The sequence below is a fragment of the Rana temporaria genome, chromosome 2 (genome assembly GCF_905171775.1).
Source record: "Rana temporaria chromosome 2, aRanTem1.1, whole genome shotgun sequence".
NCBI lineage: Eukaryota > Metazoa > Chordata > Amphibia > Anura > Ranidae > Rana > Rana temporaria.
Genome location: NC_053490.1, coordinates 146966691 through 146985192, shown reverse-complemented (window position 1 = coordinate 146985192; position 18502 = coordinate 146966691). Strand labels below are relative to the sequence as shown.

Here is an 18502-nt window from a genome sequence, read left to right as displayed (position 1 = left end):
AAACACTTGAGATCACCCTCCATCGGTTTTCTGGGTTGTACAATGTAAGAGCCGACGAAATGTGTGATTATATGTCGCTGTGGGTCAAGGCTTGCCACCTCTTACTTTAAAAGCTGAACACACATGAATTACAGAGGCTGACTAAAGTGTGGATTATTCTCACTCAGTACCCCATCTGCTTTCGGAACCTATTAACAATGCTAGCATTCCCAAGTTTTTGGTACAAATGGGCAGCAGATGATGTGTTATGTACATGTTTTTTATACTTGAGTTCAGACAAATTTACCAAACACCCAGCACTGCAAATACAGGCAAATGCCCCCCCTTTATTTTCTATTTGTTTTTTTTGTTTTTTGTTGTTTTACAGCTTTCTTCGCTACCTTTCTGTGCCACTCTACAGCTGACTACATGTACAATGAGCAGGCAGGTGACAAAAAAAGCTGTGAAGATGAATCCAAAAACAGGGTTGCCATCTGCTTTGATAAGAGAATCACAAGACTGTCTGAAAACAATATTGTCAGGTAAAGCATATCATATATGTTTTAGCTGTATAGTTAGCTGTTCGGCTGGAGCTCCACTTAGACGTCACCCTTTTACACTAACATGAAAATATATATATCCATTTCTGGTTCAGTATGTTTCTTAATTTTTAACTACCACCAAAGCATAGAAAGTGTCTTTGCTTAGAATGAATGTGAAGGGAGCTGCTTTAAGCTCCCTGAGCACATGGGGATGTTGCAGAGGGAAAGATTATGTCTCCCTCTTCCCCCACACCTGGGGTTAATAGGTAATTTGGCCCTGGTGGGCGGGGAGGGTGGCCCCTCCCCTGCACACCTGAAAGGTAAAATCCCAGGTGGATTAGCCAGGGCCCAATGGATAGTTAGGAGTGGGACACATGTCCCAGGGGAACCTTCTGGAAGGGTAGAAGGTTATTTAAGTCAGGGCAACAGGCTGCAGCAGCCAGAACACAAGGTGATCCCTACCTGTGAACTTGTTCCTGTGTTGTTGCCATGAAGAGCCTGGTCTGTCGTATCCTGGAGAGAGCTGGGGCCGAGGATGGCGAGGCGTGGATGCAGCAGTGCCTCTCTTTATCCCAGGTACAGAGCGACGTTATCTGCTAGGATCCTTCTCAGCTGAGCAGTCCGTGTCAGCTGCTGCTGCCTCTCCCCCTGAGGCCATCGCAGCGTCCCCCCTGGCATCACCTCAGCACACTTTCTCCTCCCCATTCATCTCTCCCTGCCTATTGGAGCCTTTGTCGGCATCTGCATGATCGATGGACCAGGGAGCTGCCACTCCAGCGGTGGTCGTTCCTATTGGCGGCAGGGAGGAGGAGGCGGACTTTACCATCCCAGCTCTGCTTGATGTTCCGGAGCCTCTTCCGACCAAACGCAGGAGGTTGAATCGTCTCTCCCCTGCGCCCACAGGCAGCCTGCCACCGTCGGGAAGGGGGGCACAGAAGGCTGGGAGGAGCCGAGGACAGCGCGCGGGACGCGGCAGGGGGTCGAGTGCTCCCCCTAGAGGACAGCCTGCACCATCTTTTTCTTTTCTCCCACAGGTTCCAGGGCAGGTGTCGCAAGCAGCAGGTAGCAGCACAGAGGACCCCGGGCTGCCGGCCGGTCCCGGCAGCAGCGCCACCAGGCCGCAAAGTACAGCTGGAGCTAGGGGAGGCGGCCAGGGTGCTTACACCCAGTCATCCCTTCAGGCACAGCAGATACCTGTGGTGTGTTCCCAGAGGACTTCACCAGGTCCAGGTAATGAGAATTTGACTCAATTACATTTATTAACCTCATTAACTGCTTCTTTGTCCTCCCTGATTGCGGGTATGTCGCCTAATCTGTCTACAGCTAGTCAGAATGTACCTTGCTCTGTAGCTTCAGTATGGGCTAGCCCCGAGGAGGTACGGGGGGGGACAAGGAATGGGGGGTAATGTAGCCCCCTCGGCTGTGTTACCAAAGGTGACTGTAAATAGTGTTGAAATTCCTAATAATGTTTTTTATTGCAAAATATTTTTTATCATTCAAATATTTCAATTATTTCAGTAATTTATTGTTTATTGATACACTGTTCCTCATATTCTCTAGGTTGAGGAAATCACCCTTATGGTTTGGCTGCTGTAGCCCATCCGATAGGTACACTTTTTGGGTGTTTTTGCTGCTGTAGCCCATCTGATTACTACACAGCTCAATGAGGGTTGGCTCCTTAGCCATTCACTTATTTTTTATTGTGTTTTTTCACATATACTGTAGCGCGGATCACTTTTTAATCATAATCCTAATAATGTGCCTGAAACCTGCGCCAGGGAAGCGCTGCCATGCACGCTCTCCCCTTTAGGCTACCATTTGACAGCAGCTATGAAAGAAAAAATTGTCAGAGGTGAGTTCGTGGACTTACTGTCACTCTTACCTTCTGCGAACAAGTCTTTTTTTTTTTTTTAAAGATAAAAAGGATGAGAGAGGTGATGAGGATAGGCGCAGGCTACCCAGAAGCTTCAGTAATTGGTTACAGGCATTTTTGATATACTCTAGTATTATATGTGAGAAATGTCCTGAGAAAAGTGTGGGCCTCGTGCTGGAAGCATACAAGAATTTTGGGGGGGGTTGCATGGTTTGTATACGACGAATCGTTTCGTCAGAAGTTAGAAGTGCACCCCAATTTGGAGTGGGGATCAAAAGATATCGGGCTATGGCTCAATCTTTTTCTAATCCTTTCCAAAAAGCACTATCCCCGGTGAGGCTGCAAATTTACACAGACAGGCAGATGGCCCAGCTGCTATTTGAAGGGTTTAGGGACGGTTTTGTTCTTCCTCCCTTTGACGGTCAAGGTTATGACATAGGTAGAAATTTAAAGTCAGCCTTAGACTTACCTGAGGTGGTTAGGAAAAAAAAAAAAAAAAATTAAGGAACTGCAGGAAGGTAGGATTGCTGGCCCTTTTTTCTTACCCTCCTTTTGAGAATTTCAGAGTATCCCCTTTGGGGATCGTTCCTAAAAAAGAACAAAGATCGTTTTGGATGATACATCACTTGTCTTTGCCAAAAGGGGATTCTCTGAATGATCAAATCAGTGAGGAAATGTCATCAGTGAAGTATTCAACTTTTGACGATGCATTGGTTAAAATTAGTTTGCTAGGTCAAGGAGCATTTCTTGCTAAGACCGACATTCAGTCAGCCTTTCGTTTGTTACCCATTAACCCTTTGTCTTTCAGTTCCTTAGGTTTTGTTTTTTGATGACTGTTTTTTCTTTGATCGGTGCCTTCCAATGGGCTGCTCACTCTCCTGCAGGTATTTTGAATCATTCGCTACCTTTCTGGAATGGGTGGTGCAGAGCCACTCTGGTTCATCTTTTTTGTTACACTATCTGGATGACTTCCTTTTCTTGGGGGTCTCGTCGGCCAATTGCTCAAACGTGTTGTCTTCTTTTTTACAAATTTGCGAGTCGTTTAACATCCCTTTGGCTCATGACAAAACGATATACCCGACAACACGGTTGGTTTTTCTAGGCATTACCATTGACACAGTAGCAATGGTGTTTGAGCTTCCAGCCGAGAAGGTCTCCCAATTGAGGGAACATCTGTGCATCATAATAAGGAAAAAGAAGGTCATATTAAAAGAAATCCAAAAATTACTCTGTCTTTTGGCCTTTGCGGCCAGAATTCTGCCTGTGGGGCGGATATTTTCTAGACGCCTTTATCTGGCTATTTCGGGGTTTCCTCCCATATCAGAATCTCGGCTGAGATTCGGGAGGATCTGCTGGTCTGGTCACAATTTTTGGTTAATTTCAATGGCAGAGCAATTTTTCAGTCAGAGTTTGTAACAGACGAAGATTTTTGTTTATACACAGACGCAGCGGGATCAGTGGGTTTGTCAGCTATATGGGGAACCCACTGGTGCGCTTCGCTATGGCATCCTTGCTGGAGGAGAAAAGGCTATCTCAAGAACATAGTAATCTTAGAACTGTCTCCCATTCTGGTCGCATTAGAGATTTGGGGTAAGTACTTTGTAAATAGAAGATTACTTTTCAGCACCGACAATAAAGGGGTGTTTTCGCTATAAATTGTTTATCATCCAAATCTCCTCCTGTCATCTCGCTGATTAGGTACCTGGTTTTCAAATGTCTGAGTTTAGATGTTTGGGTAAAGGCTCGTTATTTGCCTGGGAAACAGAATGTCATTGCGGACTCTCTCTCGCGTTTACAGATGAGGAGGTTCAAGTTGCTTTTCCCAGCTGCGGACAAGGAGGGGTTCCAGTGCCCGGCCCGTTTATGGGAACTGATCTAGATCTGGTTCGTTCAAATATTATGAAGTCTGTCGCCCCCGCTACCCTGGCAGCATACTCATCGGCCTGGCGGATGTGGCTGGCTCACGTATCTTCTATGGCAGAGAATGAGTTAGCATTTTCCGAAGGTTTGGTTTTGTCTTTTTTAAACAAATTACTGGCCAGCTCTGTATCCTGGTCTCAGGTGAATAAAACTTTAGCGGGGGTTTATTTTTTCGGAAAACTGAACAACCACCCCCCATGCTCCTCTTTCTTTTCAGTAAAGCAGGCCCTGAAAGGCTACAGAAAAGGCGCAGGCAGCAAGGACAGCAGAATGGCGATAACCCCAGCTATCCTTGCAAAATTGTGCTCGGCAACAGAATTAGTTTGTTTTTCGCGTTATGAGGCGATCCTTTTCCGGGCGTTTTTTTTTTTTTTTCGTTAATGTTTTTCGGTGCGTTTAGGTTATCTGAGATCGTGTCGCCCAATAAGAAGGCCGAGTCCAATATGCACATGTCTCATGTTTTTCTTGAAAGTTCTCGTCTTACAATTTTTGTCCCCAGATAAAAAACAGACCAGTTCGGGAAGGGAGCGTGGATGAAACTACAGGCTTTCCCGGGCTCCCCCATTTGCCCGGTCAAGTTAGTAGGTCAGTTCCTGCAGGGAAGGGGTTCAAAAGGGGGGTCGTTCTTTATACACAACAACGGCCTTCCTTTGACCAGTTACCAATTCAATTCGGTTTTTCACAAGTGTTTAATTGTACTGGATATGGAGAGGTTGCCCCTCTCCTCGCACTCATTTCGTATTGGTGCGGCGACAGAGGCAGCTAGGTTGGGTCTTGACGTGGTTAACATCAAACGGATAGGTAGATGGCAATCGGACGCTTATAAATTGTACATTCGTCCTCATTGTTGTGTTTAATTTTCAGGTCAGGCCCTATCAGTATGGATAGTAGGGCACTCCTTCGTATTCTGGGCCGAAAGGAGAGCTCTGCGAAGAGTGTATTCCGAGAGTTTGAGTTTCGACCCCAAGTTGGTGAACATTATCTGGCATGGTAGGAGGGGTATGGTATGGGCAAACCTGTTCGAAAAGTTGGGTTTACTGTTCCAGTCCATGCCTATCCCAGATGTTTTAATCATCCACCTCGGTGGGAACGATATAGGGCGTAGTAAGTCCCTGGATTTGTTGTTCCAGATTAAGGATGATCTGGGCCAGTTATGTCAGTCCTTCCCTGAGTTATGTTTTTTTTTTTTTTCTGAAATAGTTCCGAGACTGGTATGGTCGAGGACTCCGTTTGAGAGGGTCAGGAAAAGGTTGAACAGGGCAATAGCAAAGTTCATGCCCACTATTGGGGGTTTGTCCTTTAGGCACGTAGATCTAGAAGGGGGACTTTTTAGATCGGATGGGGTTCATCTTTCTGAAATTGGGCTCGACATTTTCAACAATAACCTTCAGAATATGGTGGAGTTGGCCGCGAGGCGGGGTGGTTGGGCCGGTCTTGTTTAGGAGGCCAGATTGAAAACAATCCCGGCTAGTGGGGTTAGTTAATAATAAAGTGGATCCAACCTGAGTCGTAGTGACTGGGTTGATGAATGGTGGTGGTTAAGTAAATAAGTGATGTGTTATATGGTGTATATATTGAGTTGGTTAATTGCTCAATAAATATGGTCAATTTAAACAAATAATACCAGTAATAAAGGCCTGCGGCCAAGTTTACTCCACCTCCTGCCTCTGAAGTCGTTATTTCAGGTAAAACATTCTGCATACAGTCCCATGAATGTGAAGGGAGCTGCTTTAAGCTCCCTGAGCACATGGGGATGTTGCAGAGGGAAAGATTATGTCTCCCTCTTCCCCCACACCTGGGGTTAATAGGTAATTTGGCCCTGGTGGGCGGGGAGGGTGGCCCCTCCCCTGCACACCTGAAAGGTAAAATCCCAGGTGGATTAGCCAGGGCCCAATGGATAGTTAGGAGCGGGACACATGTCCCAGGGGAACCTTCTGGAAGGGTAGAAGGTTATTTAAGTCAGGGCAACAGGCTGCAGCAGCCAGAACGCAAGGTGATCCCTACCTGTGAACTCCCTCCCCCCCCCTCCCTTGTCGCGGCCTAATTATTACTGGTTTTCTCTCTTGGTTTGTAATGAACAAGAGGGGTTAGTTAATAATAAAGTGGATCCAACCTGAGTCGTAGTGACTGGGTTGATGAATGGTGGTGGTTAAGTAGTAAATAAGTGATGTGTTATATGGTGTATATATTGAGTTGGTTAATTGCTCAATAAATATGGTCAATTTAAACAAATAATACCAGTAATAAAGGCCTGCGGCCAAGTTTACTCCACCTCCTGCCTCTGAAGTCGTTATTTCAGGTAAAACATTCTGCATACAGTCCCATAGCAAAACAGAGTGATAGGTCCACAATGCAAGTGGAAGGTAGTACCAACTGTACTATGCCAATAAGGCACAGGTAGTAAATAATGCTATTGAATGTAAACTATAAGCAGGAGAATGTAACAAGCATAAAAACAAGACCAGTAGAATATATGTCAAGCCCACGAATGAGACCTATAAAAAGGTAAAGCTTGGCATAACCACACCCCACTGGCCAGCCAACACAGTGGAGGTAAAAACTGAGAATGTAACATACAATACAACAAAATGTCATGGCAGAATTAATAAAAAAAAAGGGGGGGGGAGAAGGAATGGAAAAGAGAAAGAATCTTTCCAAAAGGCAAAACCCATCTGTCGCCGCAGTGCTACACCGCAGGAATCTTGAGGCACTGAATCCAGGAGTTCCAGACTCTCAAAGACTTATCTTTCAAAATGCTAACCAGCTTCTCTTCCTCATGATCCATGTCAACTTACATTTCATAACTGCCAGTTTCACTACTGGGCTTTTCCAGGCAGATCCAGGTACATTGTGCCCACCTGTCCACAGACCTGGAAGCAAAAAGGGGAAGACCCCAGGAATATCTTGGAGAGAAGGTCCGGGTCAAGTTACCATCAGGAAAGCACCTTAAAACCGACCTCTACAAGAGCAACATTCATGATACCCGTATTCGTCCTTAGGAACTAATTTATCCAGTCCACCTAATCTATTTCCTCTCCCACATCAAAATATATTTATTTCATTTTAAAAATGGGGTTTATGTGTTTCTTTAAAAAAAAAAAAAAAAAAGAGAGAGAGACTGGGGAGATTGATTAAAACTATAGTGTGCCAAATCTGGTGCAGCCCTGAATTTATAGTTCCCATTTACAATTTTTTTTTCATTGGTGGTTATCAGTAGTTCAGTAACTGACTGCTAAGACACCATGAAGGCAAACAGAAGAAGCACTATTTGAGGCTAGCAGAACTTTTTCGTCAAGCACTTTGACTTTGTCTTGCAGACGCCTTAATCCTCTTACTCTGCATAGCCGACAGCATTCCCTGCTTTACTTTCTTGATATTTACCTATCTTATCTAATAGGAACACTCAATACTAGCATGTTTTTACAGCTTTCCAGTTTAAGATTTTGCAATTTTTGTCATGCAAAATGTCACTTCTCACAGCTCTGCCTATTTATATACTGTAGTTGTGCTGAGCAGATTTCCACTTGTTTTTGCCACATTTGAACAATATCTGCTTTATAGACAGTATGTTAACGTATGGATGCTGTCCAATGACAAACAATGTCAAACCACTTTAATCAGTCTGTGCCTGCTCAGGTGTTGGTCTCTTACTAACCAGGCAGTGAGAGCATCCTTGCTGAGAGTCTGTTACAGCACATAGAGATTGATTAACTAATACTGAAGCATGCAAAATCTGGTGCAGCTCTGCCTAAAAACCAATCAGCTTCCAGGTTTTATTGTCAAAGCCTAATTGAACATGCTGAAGTTAGAAGCCGATTGGCTACCATGCACAGCTGCACCAGATTCTGAGTGCACCAGTTTTAGTAAATCTCCCCCACTATATTTGCAAAAAGGATGGAAAATAACCTTTAAGGCCCCATTCACACGTGGCGATTTGGATTCTAAATCGCGTGGCAATCACTGCAAATCGTGCGTCGAGCATTTGCGCAGTTGTTAAACAACAATCACAGCAGAACCAAACCACATTTGGGGTGCCATTTAGAATTGCACAGTAATCGCAGCAAAACACACCCTTAAAAAATTGCCTGAAGTTTGCCACCCCAAAAAAGAGCATGCGCTTCTTTTGGATGACAAATGTGTATAGGGCAGCCCATTGAAGTGAATGAGCAACACACAGAATTGCGTGACAATTGCCTACACAAAATTGCAAGCGGGAATGAGAATTCCCGCTAGGCAAAGTATAAATGGGCCCTTTTGGATCTTGTACAAAAAAAGGGGACACCATGTTCAGATATAGCACCAGGATTGTATAACTTTCTGGTCACATCTTTGAGCATTAAAGTTTCTTCAAATAAACATTCTCTGCTTCTGAACATTATATACACATCACAGCATCATTTTGTACTGAATGTATTCTAGCTTGGCCTTGGGAAGTAAATTTGCTACTCATCTCTTTTTAAAGAGATGACATTATCCATTGGAAATGAGAAGCATGGCTAATAAGGCTAATAAATGATTTCATAAATAAATTAGCATGCATTGCTTTTGTTCAGATTATTGCCAGTGTATAATATTATTTGGGACATACATGTAAATGAGGGATGAGTGTTCTGAATCCTTTAACAAAAACAGTCTGAATATGAAATTCAATTCTACTAATATTTTGAACATGAAAATGAATGACAGGGTGAGGTGGGACAAGAAAATCAGGATGTTCAGCCAGCTTGTCGATTTGGAACCAGAAACACCTTTAAGAGAATAAATTACTTAAAAAAAATAAAAAAAAAATAAAGCAAACCTGTCACAAATTTTGGCAATTCAAACTGAGCATGTGATGAGAAAATACACCAGCAAAGGTTACCTTCATAGAAAAGTGCTTGTCAAAATGATCAGCAGATCCAGAGATATATGAAGCTAGTATTCTTTGCACATCTCAACCAGTCAAGATTTGCACATAATTTTAGCTGCCTATCTTTCTACAGCTACTGACGTGGTTTTAAAGAAAGGCTACCTTTGTATGCCTTGTACACACAATCGGAATTTCCATCGGGATACACCCCGGCAGATTTTTCAGACAGAATTCCGTTCAAGCTGTCTTGCATAAACACTGTCGCACCAAATTCCGACCGTCAAGAACGCAGTGACGTAGAACACTATGACGAGCCGAGAAAAATGAAGTTCAATGCTTCCGAGCATCTGTTGACTTGATTCTGAGCATGCACGTTTTTTTTTCTATGTTGGAGTTCCATACAGACGAATGGAATTTCCGATATCATTTTTTTCCATCGGAAAAAAACGGAACATGTTCTCTTTCTAAGTCCGTCAGAATTTCCGAAGGAAAAACTCAGATGGAGCACATACACGGTCAAAATATCCGATGAAAAAATTCCGTCTGACTTTTTCCATCGGAAATTCCAATCATGTGTACGAGGCATTACTTTTAAGCTGAACTGTTGAAAAATAAGGACCACCTTTATATTCTACCCATGATAGATCAAGGGGTAATAAAAGTTTGAATATTTATTTTTTATTTTCTAAACCAAACATGTCATACTTACCTCCACTGTGCAGTTCGTTTTGCACAGAGTGGCCCCGATCGTCCTCTTCTGGGGTCCCATGACGGCTCTCGCGGCTCCTTACCGCAAGAGCTAACCCCCTCTGTGAAGCTCTCTCAGAGGGGGTTAGTTTGCGGGCTGCTCCCATGCCATACAATCAGCATCTATAGCCGCCAATGTATGACTTGGTCCCGCCCCCCGGCGACCACGTCATTGGATTTGATTGACAGTAGCGGAAGGCAATGACTGTGCCAATCTAGCCAATGAAGATCCAACAAGAGCTGGGACAAAGCAACATGGGATTTGGGACTTTGAGGCTCAGGTAAGTAAAACAAATGCTGAGAGGGGGGGGGGCGGTGACTGCCAGGTGTTTTTTCACCTTAATGCACAGGATGCATTAAGGTGAAAAAACACAAAGGATTATAACCACGTTAAGCCAAATGCCAGCTGAAAAGTTTTTTCTTCTTAGTTTTAGTTTTGGATAAAGGACAAAACATGTCATGTTTTTTGTTTTGTTTTTCTGTCCACTGGGGAGATTTTGCTTCACTTCCTGTATAGACCTAAGGACAGGAAATAAGAAAAATCTCTTTGCCGGAAACATAGACAATAATTAAAACACTTGTTTTCCGTATTGTGCCCAAGGGACAGAACTCATTTCTGGGTAATTGCCAGGGCAGAAAGGGAAAACAAATGCAGGCACTTAATTTTTTTGGTTAAATACGTTTTAACACAAGTCTCCTAAAGAGGCCTTAGAAACAAATGTATTGGATTTACAGTGTCAAACAGTGCCTGCCAACAGAAAATATTAGTTTTCATTGGGATGCTTGGGAGCTATCATGCTGCATACTAATTAGCCAGGTGTGTGCCAATTAAAAATGCAGCTTTCCGAGAGTTACGTTGCATGAATGCTGATAAGTAGGTAAACTCAGCCAACATGGTCAGCATTCGTTTGCCTTTAAACAGGTGAAGAATGCATAACTCTACACACAATAAACAGCAAACAAAGCCCTGCCCAGCTATTGTGATGAAATCCCAGCATGGCACGGAGACATGTGTTTGCCGTCTAATGCCTTCTGTGCCTCCAAGGCAAGCTGCCATCTTCTTCACCATTTGGCTGACAGATGGTTGCGGTACATCAGCTTTGTTTCTTTTTCTTCACAGAAAGGGAAAACCTCAACCATCAGTTCCAAAGAGATTTACCAACATGTAAAATGTATTCACATGATAATAATCACTTCCAAGCATTTAATACAGCACCCTTTATTAATTATTTATTAAATGTACTTATAGAGTGATGTCACTTTACGCAGCACTTTACATATATTTTAATTATACATTCACACCAGTCCTTGTCCTCAAGGAGCTTACAATCTAAGTTCCCTAACCAATGCCCCGTACACACAATCCGAAAATCGGACGACAGATCGTCTTTTTTTTTTTTTGTTGCATGCTAGTCGTATGTAGGGTTTACTGAAGCAATTCTCATACGACAGAATAAAAAAAAAAGTTATGTCATGTGTTGTAGTGTATTTGTATTATATTTTTGGACGATAACTGTACTGATTGAACGAAAATCGTACAATCTGGTATTGTACGAGAACATTTTGCGTATTTGTCCGATTGGATGAACTGTCATGATTGGCTCTCCAAAGCTCTGTACCAATGATCCGATTATCGTACGATCGTGCTGAAAGCGGTACTGAGGCCATGGATACTGTATGTAAACCCAAAGCTCCAACAAAGTAAGAGCCCATTCACACAGGGATGGCATGACTTTGGGGGCGACTCGGGAAGGCGACCTGAGGAAGCCTCGAGTCGTACAAGAACCTTTTTCTAAGTCGGAGCGACTTGCGTCTCTCCTATTAGAACGGTTCTATTGAACAGAGCAGGACGCGACTTGTCAGGCGGCTGTCGCCCCTGACGAGTCGCCCCTGTGTGAATGGGCTCTTAGTGTATTACACGCATAAAGATCACCTTTGGGAGATATCAGCATGACTTAATTGGTGTGAATAACATGAACCAAGCAACCAGTTTGTCATTCATTAAGAAATGGAGAAGCAGAGCATTTCCTAAGCCATATATACAGTATATTTCCTTTAACCACTTGAGATCCGCGCTATAGACGAAATACGTCCGCAGCGCGGCTCTCAAGTGCCAAGTGGCCGTTTAAAATGGCCTTTATGTGCATTACCCGCGCGCGCCACTGGGTGGCGCGCGGCGGGTAAAAACTGTCCCGACGCATCGCCGAAGACCCGATGCGTTTACCTGGCGGCCGCGATGTCCGCCGGGTACACGCGATCGTCGGTGACACGGCAGGTGACAGCAGGGACGTGGAGCTCTGTGTGTAAACACAGAGCTCCACGTGCTGTCAGAGGAGAGGAGACCGATCTGTGTCTCTTGTACATAGAGACACAGCATCGGTCCCCTCCCCCAGTCACCCCCCTCCCCCCACACAGTTATAACACACCCAGGCTACACATTTAACCCCTTCCTCACCCCCTAGTGTTAACCCCTTCACTGCCAGTCACATTTATACAGTAATTCGTGCATTTTTATAGCACCGATCGCCGTATAAATGTGAATGGCGCCAAATTTGTGTCAAAAGTGTCCGATACGTCCGCCGCAATATCCCAGTCCCAATAAAAATTGCAGATCGCCGCCATTACTAGTAAAAAAAAAAAATAATAAAAAAAATCATAATTCTGTTCCCCATTTTGTAGGCGCTATAACTTTTGCGCAAACCAGTCGCTTATTGCGATTTTTTTTTTTTTTTACAAAAATACGTCGAAAAATACGTATCGGCCTTAACTGAGAAAAAAAATAGTTTTTTAAAAAAAAATTGGGATATTTATTATAGCAACAAGTAAAAAAAATATATTTTTTTTTTAAATTGTTGCTCTTTTTTTGTTTATAGCGCAAAAAATAAAAACAGCAGAGGTGATCAAATACCACCAAAAGAAAGCTCTATTTGTGGGGAAAAAAGGACGCCAATTTTGTTTGGGAGCCACGTCGCACGACCGCGCAATTGTCAGTTAAAGCGACGCAGTGCCGGACGCTGAGATTTCGCCTGGGAACGAAGGGGGTTTATGTGCCCAGTAAGCAAGTGGTTAAAACTCCCTTACATTTTGTCTTTAACTTAAAGGATAAGTTCATCTTTTAACAGAAAATAATAAATGCACATTGTTTTTGCAAGCAAAAAAAATGTGCATGTATTTTTTGTTGTTTTGGGAGCCTGTGAAGCATTGCACAGCAGATTGCAGATGCCGCACAGGTCTCCAGTAAGATCTGCCAGTGTATCGGCTTGCTCGCACGAGGAAGCCAATACATTCTGACAGGAAGACTCAATGAACTACCAAAGCGCTCACAGCGCCGTGTAGTTCATTGAAAACTACAAGCCAACATTTGCAAAGGCTGGTGGACCTTGTAGTTTTCCATTTACAGAGGACTGTGAATGAGTGATGTGGCCAGGTGGGAGGAGCCCCACACGTTTGCATATTTTTTTTAATTTTGACAGCAGACACAGGGATTAGATCTCCAGTCTGCTGTCACGGGGGGGGGGGGGGGGGGGTGAGGGATTCGCGGGGCTTGTGCATTCCTAAATTGTCACATGTTACACCCTGAATATGGGTCTAATATTTAATGAAAGCTAAAGGTATCCTTTAAGGAAGAACTCTTTTTGTTACACGGACATATTTGATATTGCCTTTAATTGTGAAATACAGTTCCTTTAGTTGTGCCAGCAAGAACAGTAGTTCCTTCAAATCCATTTATTTGTGAAACAAATATTACCAGTGTTGCCAGTAGATTTTTGCTAAAAAAAAATTGCATACGTTACAAAATGAAAAGGATAATTTATTGGGGTGCAATGGAAAACAGACAACTAGTCTAAGCAACTAGTACACATTACTGTATATACCCTGACATGCATCTCTTAAATACAGAGTACATTGAAAGTTAAACTAAAAAAAAGGAGCATTAGGGCCTAATTTGTTCAGGAGGTACATACCTCTCTTTGGGAATGTTCTTTAAAACCCAATTGTGCTAGAGGACTTATTGCAGCGATTCCCAGAACACACACTTTTATAAAGCAATCCCATTTCAGAAATGTGATTTTTAATCATCTGTGAAGAATGTAGTTATGGCTCAATCTGTGTTACACTCTGTCAGGACACACTGCTATTTTTATGGAGTGTGGGAGATAATTGTAAGTGCTAGATATAATCTGGGTCTAACTACAAAAGAATTATTTATTTGGGGATAATAGATCTGCACTGGTTAAATTAGTTTAAACTACAGCATGTGATTAATGAGCAGAATTCAAGCAAGGACACTCCAAGACGGCGAGCGGAAAGGGAGAACCTACATTTGGCTTGTTACAATTTGAACATATGAGCATAACAGAATCCAATTAAAGATGGCACATACTGTAATAACAGCAAGAGAACTTTAAAACTATCAATTGAGAATGACTAATTTACACAACTTAGATACCTGATGACACATTTTATGCTACTGATAGCTCATACTGTATGTCTTTGAAAAGAGAGAACGCCACAGGTAGCTAGTTTGAAGAATTCAATTTATTTCCTATCTTATCTTTATCCTCTAATAACCCTCGTAAAAAACATTGTTAAACATTGTGCAATACTAAACAATTATCTACCAAGTAGTATAGCTTTCTAGGTACTCTTTTTGTACCCTCCCCTTTACACCCTCCAACATGTCATAATAGTTAATAAAATCAGTTTACAAAGATTATTGTACAGGTTATCACTAACTCCAGACGTTTTTGTTTTGATAAGGTGGGGAAGTGTTAGACCTTGATCACGCTTTTAGTGGCGTATGTGTCCTTAAACACTATTTAACCTTGTGTCCAATGCAAGGGGAAATCTTAAATGCTTCAGTTGAGGCCAACACTCATCCAGATGAAATAGCGACACTGTGGTTCTGGTAATAACTATCAATAATAAGCTCCATGGTTAGTACCGTAATTGGAAGATACAATAACAGTATAAAAAAAAGTATTAAAATAAAGAATTAACTTTTTTTTTTAATATATATTTCTTCACATTTGTCGCCCACGTAACAGATATGTGCAGCGGCAAAGAGGGTGGGCTTTAACACCCACACATATGCATCTATGGGCAGAAAAAATGTCTTTGCTGGGAGCGTGCTCACTGCAGTCACCCAGCACGGAGACTGAGCTGTCAAAGTCAGCATTTGATCTGTATTAATGCTAGGGAATTGGCAGGATAGGTTTCGATTCATGTGACCACTGTGACAGACAATCACAGTGGCCACATGACCAAGTAAAGCTTCCCGCGCCCCAGGTGTATGAGCCCAGTTAGAGGGCACTGGACCAGGCGGAAAGTGGTTACAAAATATATAAAAATTATTTACATATGCAAGTTATTGTTGAGTTAACCAATGCATGTTGATGCTCCAAATTTGGCCTGGGCATCAAGGCATCAATAAGTCTGTACAAAGAAAGAGGAGCTGCAGTATCCATCGCAATTTGGATGCACCCACATATACAGCAGTTACTTGTGACTAGGGACAAAAGATAATCTCTGGATGCAAGCCATTTGGTTCCAGAGCCTCTTAGGCCTCGTACAGACGAGGGGATCTCCGCTGGAAACGGTCCGCCGGACCGTTTCCAGCGGAGATTCCTTCTCCGGATTTTGATCCGATGGCTTGTACACACCATCGGATCAAAATCCGCGCGGAATACATCCGCGGTGACGTGTCACGCCGTCGCCGCGGCGACGTGCGCGACGCTGGAAGGTAAGTACTTCCACGCATGCGTCGAATCATTACGACGCATGCGAGGGAGGGGAGCGGACGGATTGATCCGGTGAGTCTGTACAGACGACCGGATCAATCCGCTGGACACGATTCAAGCGGATAGATTTCTTAGCATGCTAAGAAATTTCTATCTGCTTGAAATCGATCGGCCGGACGAATCTCTGCGGATAAATATCCGCTAGGCCGTACAGACGACCGGATTTGTCCGCTGGAACTGATCCGCGGATCAATCCCAGCGGATAGATCCGGTCGTGTGTACGAGGCCTTACCCTAACAGCAGATAATTGCTTCAACTGTGGATACATGTGAATAGCTGCGGTCAGCTGCCACTTCTGTTACCCTGTTATTGCTTTGTACAAACTGAGCAGCCGCACCTGTCTTTAACCACCTATGATTGGAGCTGCAGCTGATGTTCAGACAAAAAAATCTGTACCAATGAAGCCATATGCCTTGTACACACGATCGGAATTTACGATGAAAAAAGTCAGACTGAATTTTTTCATCGGATATTCCGACCGTGTGTGGGCTCCATCGGACTTTTTTCCATTGGAGATTAGAAATAGAATGTTTTTTTTTTTTTTTTTTGATGGAAAACAATCCTATTGTAAATTCCGATCGTCTGTGTGGAACTCCGACGGAGAAAAAAACCTGCATGCTCAGAATCAAGTCAAGTGCATGCTCGGAAGCATTAAACTTAATTTTTCTTGGCTCGTCGTAGTGCTTTACGCCACCGCGTTTTGTAAGGTCTGAATTTGGTCTAACAGTGTGTATGCAAGACAGCTTGAACGGAATTGAGGCACTTTTTTAACGCCAAAGTGACTGAAAAATCGCCCCAGTGTGGAAAGGGTCTTAGCGGAGCTTTAGCAGCGTTTTTCAGGCACTTGCAGTGTGAAAGGACTCTGAAAGCACTCAGGCTTTCACATTGGGATTGCAGGTGAGGCTTTTTTCTGGCGCTTTACATGCGCTTTTTTTTTACGCCAAGGCGCCTGAAAAACGCCCCAGTGTGAAAGAGGTCTAAAGGTTGCAATGTCAGTTAAGTGTTTGGAAAAAAGAGCAAATGTTACTTGCACAAGTTATCTCTAAAACAATAAGGCCTTTGTGCCAATTTCAGGGATAGATTGGGATTGTAGACTGCTTTACTGGTAGGGTTTCAAGCCTACATCTGAACTCTATGTTCCAGTGCAGAGAACCCCTTCTTAAAGCGGTAGTAAACCTCATAAAAAAAAAAAAGAAAATGATGACATCACTCCTGAGCATGCAGGCAGGGGTCGCCATTTACGGCATGGCTCTGAAGGATATGCCGTACCTTCAGAGCACATGTGCCTGTGACCTCACCGCCTGCTTCCAAAAGTAAATATCTCTTAAACGGTGCATGTTTTAAAATATTTTTTGTACCTATAGGAAAGCCTTATTATAGGATTACCTATAGGTAAAAATCATACATGGAAGTTTATTCCCACTTTAAGGGCCCTGGCAGCAGTATAATGCGCTGAGTAATTTTTGGTCTTCACCTGGTGGTGGGCAATCCTGGTTCATTCAAATAAGGGTGCTGATGTGAGGACATCAGCACCACCACTTTCTGCACCAAGAAATTGTGAGTTCAGGGCACTGTGTTCAGGATAAAGGACAGTTTATGGCAAAGAGGAGGTGCTAAATAGGACATCTCTGGATAGAAGGTGAGTATTGCAGTCAGAGCTCCCTCTTAGTTAAAGCGGGAGTTCACCCGAAAAAAAAATGTTAACATCAGATTCATGCTTATTTTGTCAAGGGGAATCAGGTAGTTTTTTTTAAAAACGAAGCAGTACTTACCGTTTTAGAGAGCGATCTTCTCCGCCGCTTCCGGGTATGGTCTTCGGGACTGGGCGTTCCTATTTGATTGACAGTCTTCCGATGGTCGCATACATCGCGTCACGAGTAGCCGAAAGAAGCCGAACTTCGGTGCGGCTCTATACGGCGCCTGCGCACCGACGTTCGGCTCCTTTCGGAAAATCGTGACGCGATAGATGCCACCGTCGGAAGCCTGTCGGAAGCCTGTCAATCAAATAGGAATGCCCAGTCCCGCAGCCCATACCCGGAAGCGGCAGGGAAGATGTATCTCTAAAACGGTAAGTACGGCTTCGATTTTAAAAAAACTACCCGATTCCCCTTGACAAAATGAGCATGAATCTAATGTTAAAAATGAACATTTCAGGGTGAACCTCCACTTTAAGAAAAATATACATAACCTGGAGTTGGACTTTGACAAAGCTGCTGTTAGTGCATCGTAAGGCATGGAAGGATGGACTGCTACTAATCACAGAAATAGCAAGAGTGAGTCATAGTAGCGATGCCTCGTGAAGTATCGATTAACTAGACTTAGTAGGACTCTATTAAAACCACAATGATGAGTGGCCCTGGCATCCAACTTTGTTACTCAAGTTATTGCTTTCATTTTATAAGACAAATGGCTGCTGTGACCTGCAGAAGCACGTATATGTGTCTTGGTAAAATGAACCAATTCTCATTTGCAGAAGGGCTAAATGCCATGAAAATATGCCCAATTAACACCCTGGGCACCTGTGACTCATAGAGGCATCTTAGCTCAACAGCTTTACAACTATATGATGCCGACTTGCTGAATAATAATGAGCTCACGATACTACTGTCTCCATGCGGTAATAGGCACATCAAATATTTACATAAAAATGTATATACGCTGCACCGGTAATGTTCTAATCCAGTCAAATATACACCAAATGTATTCCTCCATAAAACAACATGGGGCAATAACATCAACACTGTAAAAAAAAAAACACACCTCTAAAAGGCCCACAAGTAAAAAAAAAAAA

The 18502-nt window shown here is 43.2% G+C and overlaps 1 protein-coding gene across 4 annotated transcripts in view; it reads right to left on the bottom strand.

The window, feature by feature from the left end:
* The window catches only part of ENOX1 (ecto-NOX disulfide-thiol exchanger 1), a 641692-nt gene that overhangs the window by 386152 nt on the left and 237038 nt on the right, over nt 1-18502 (bottom strand). The window lies entirely within an intron of this gene.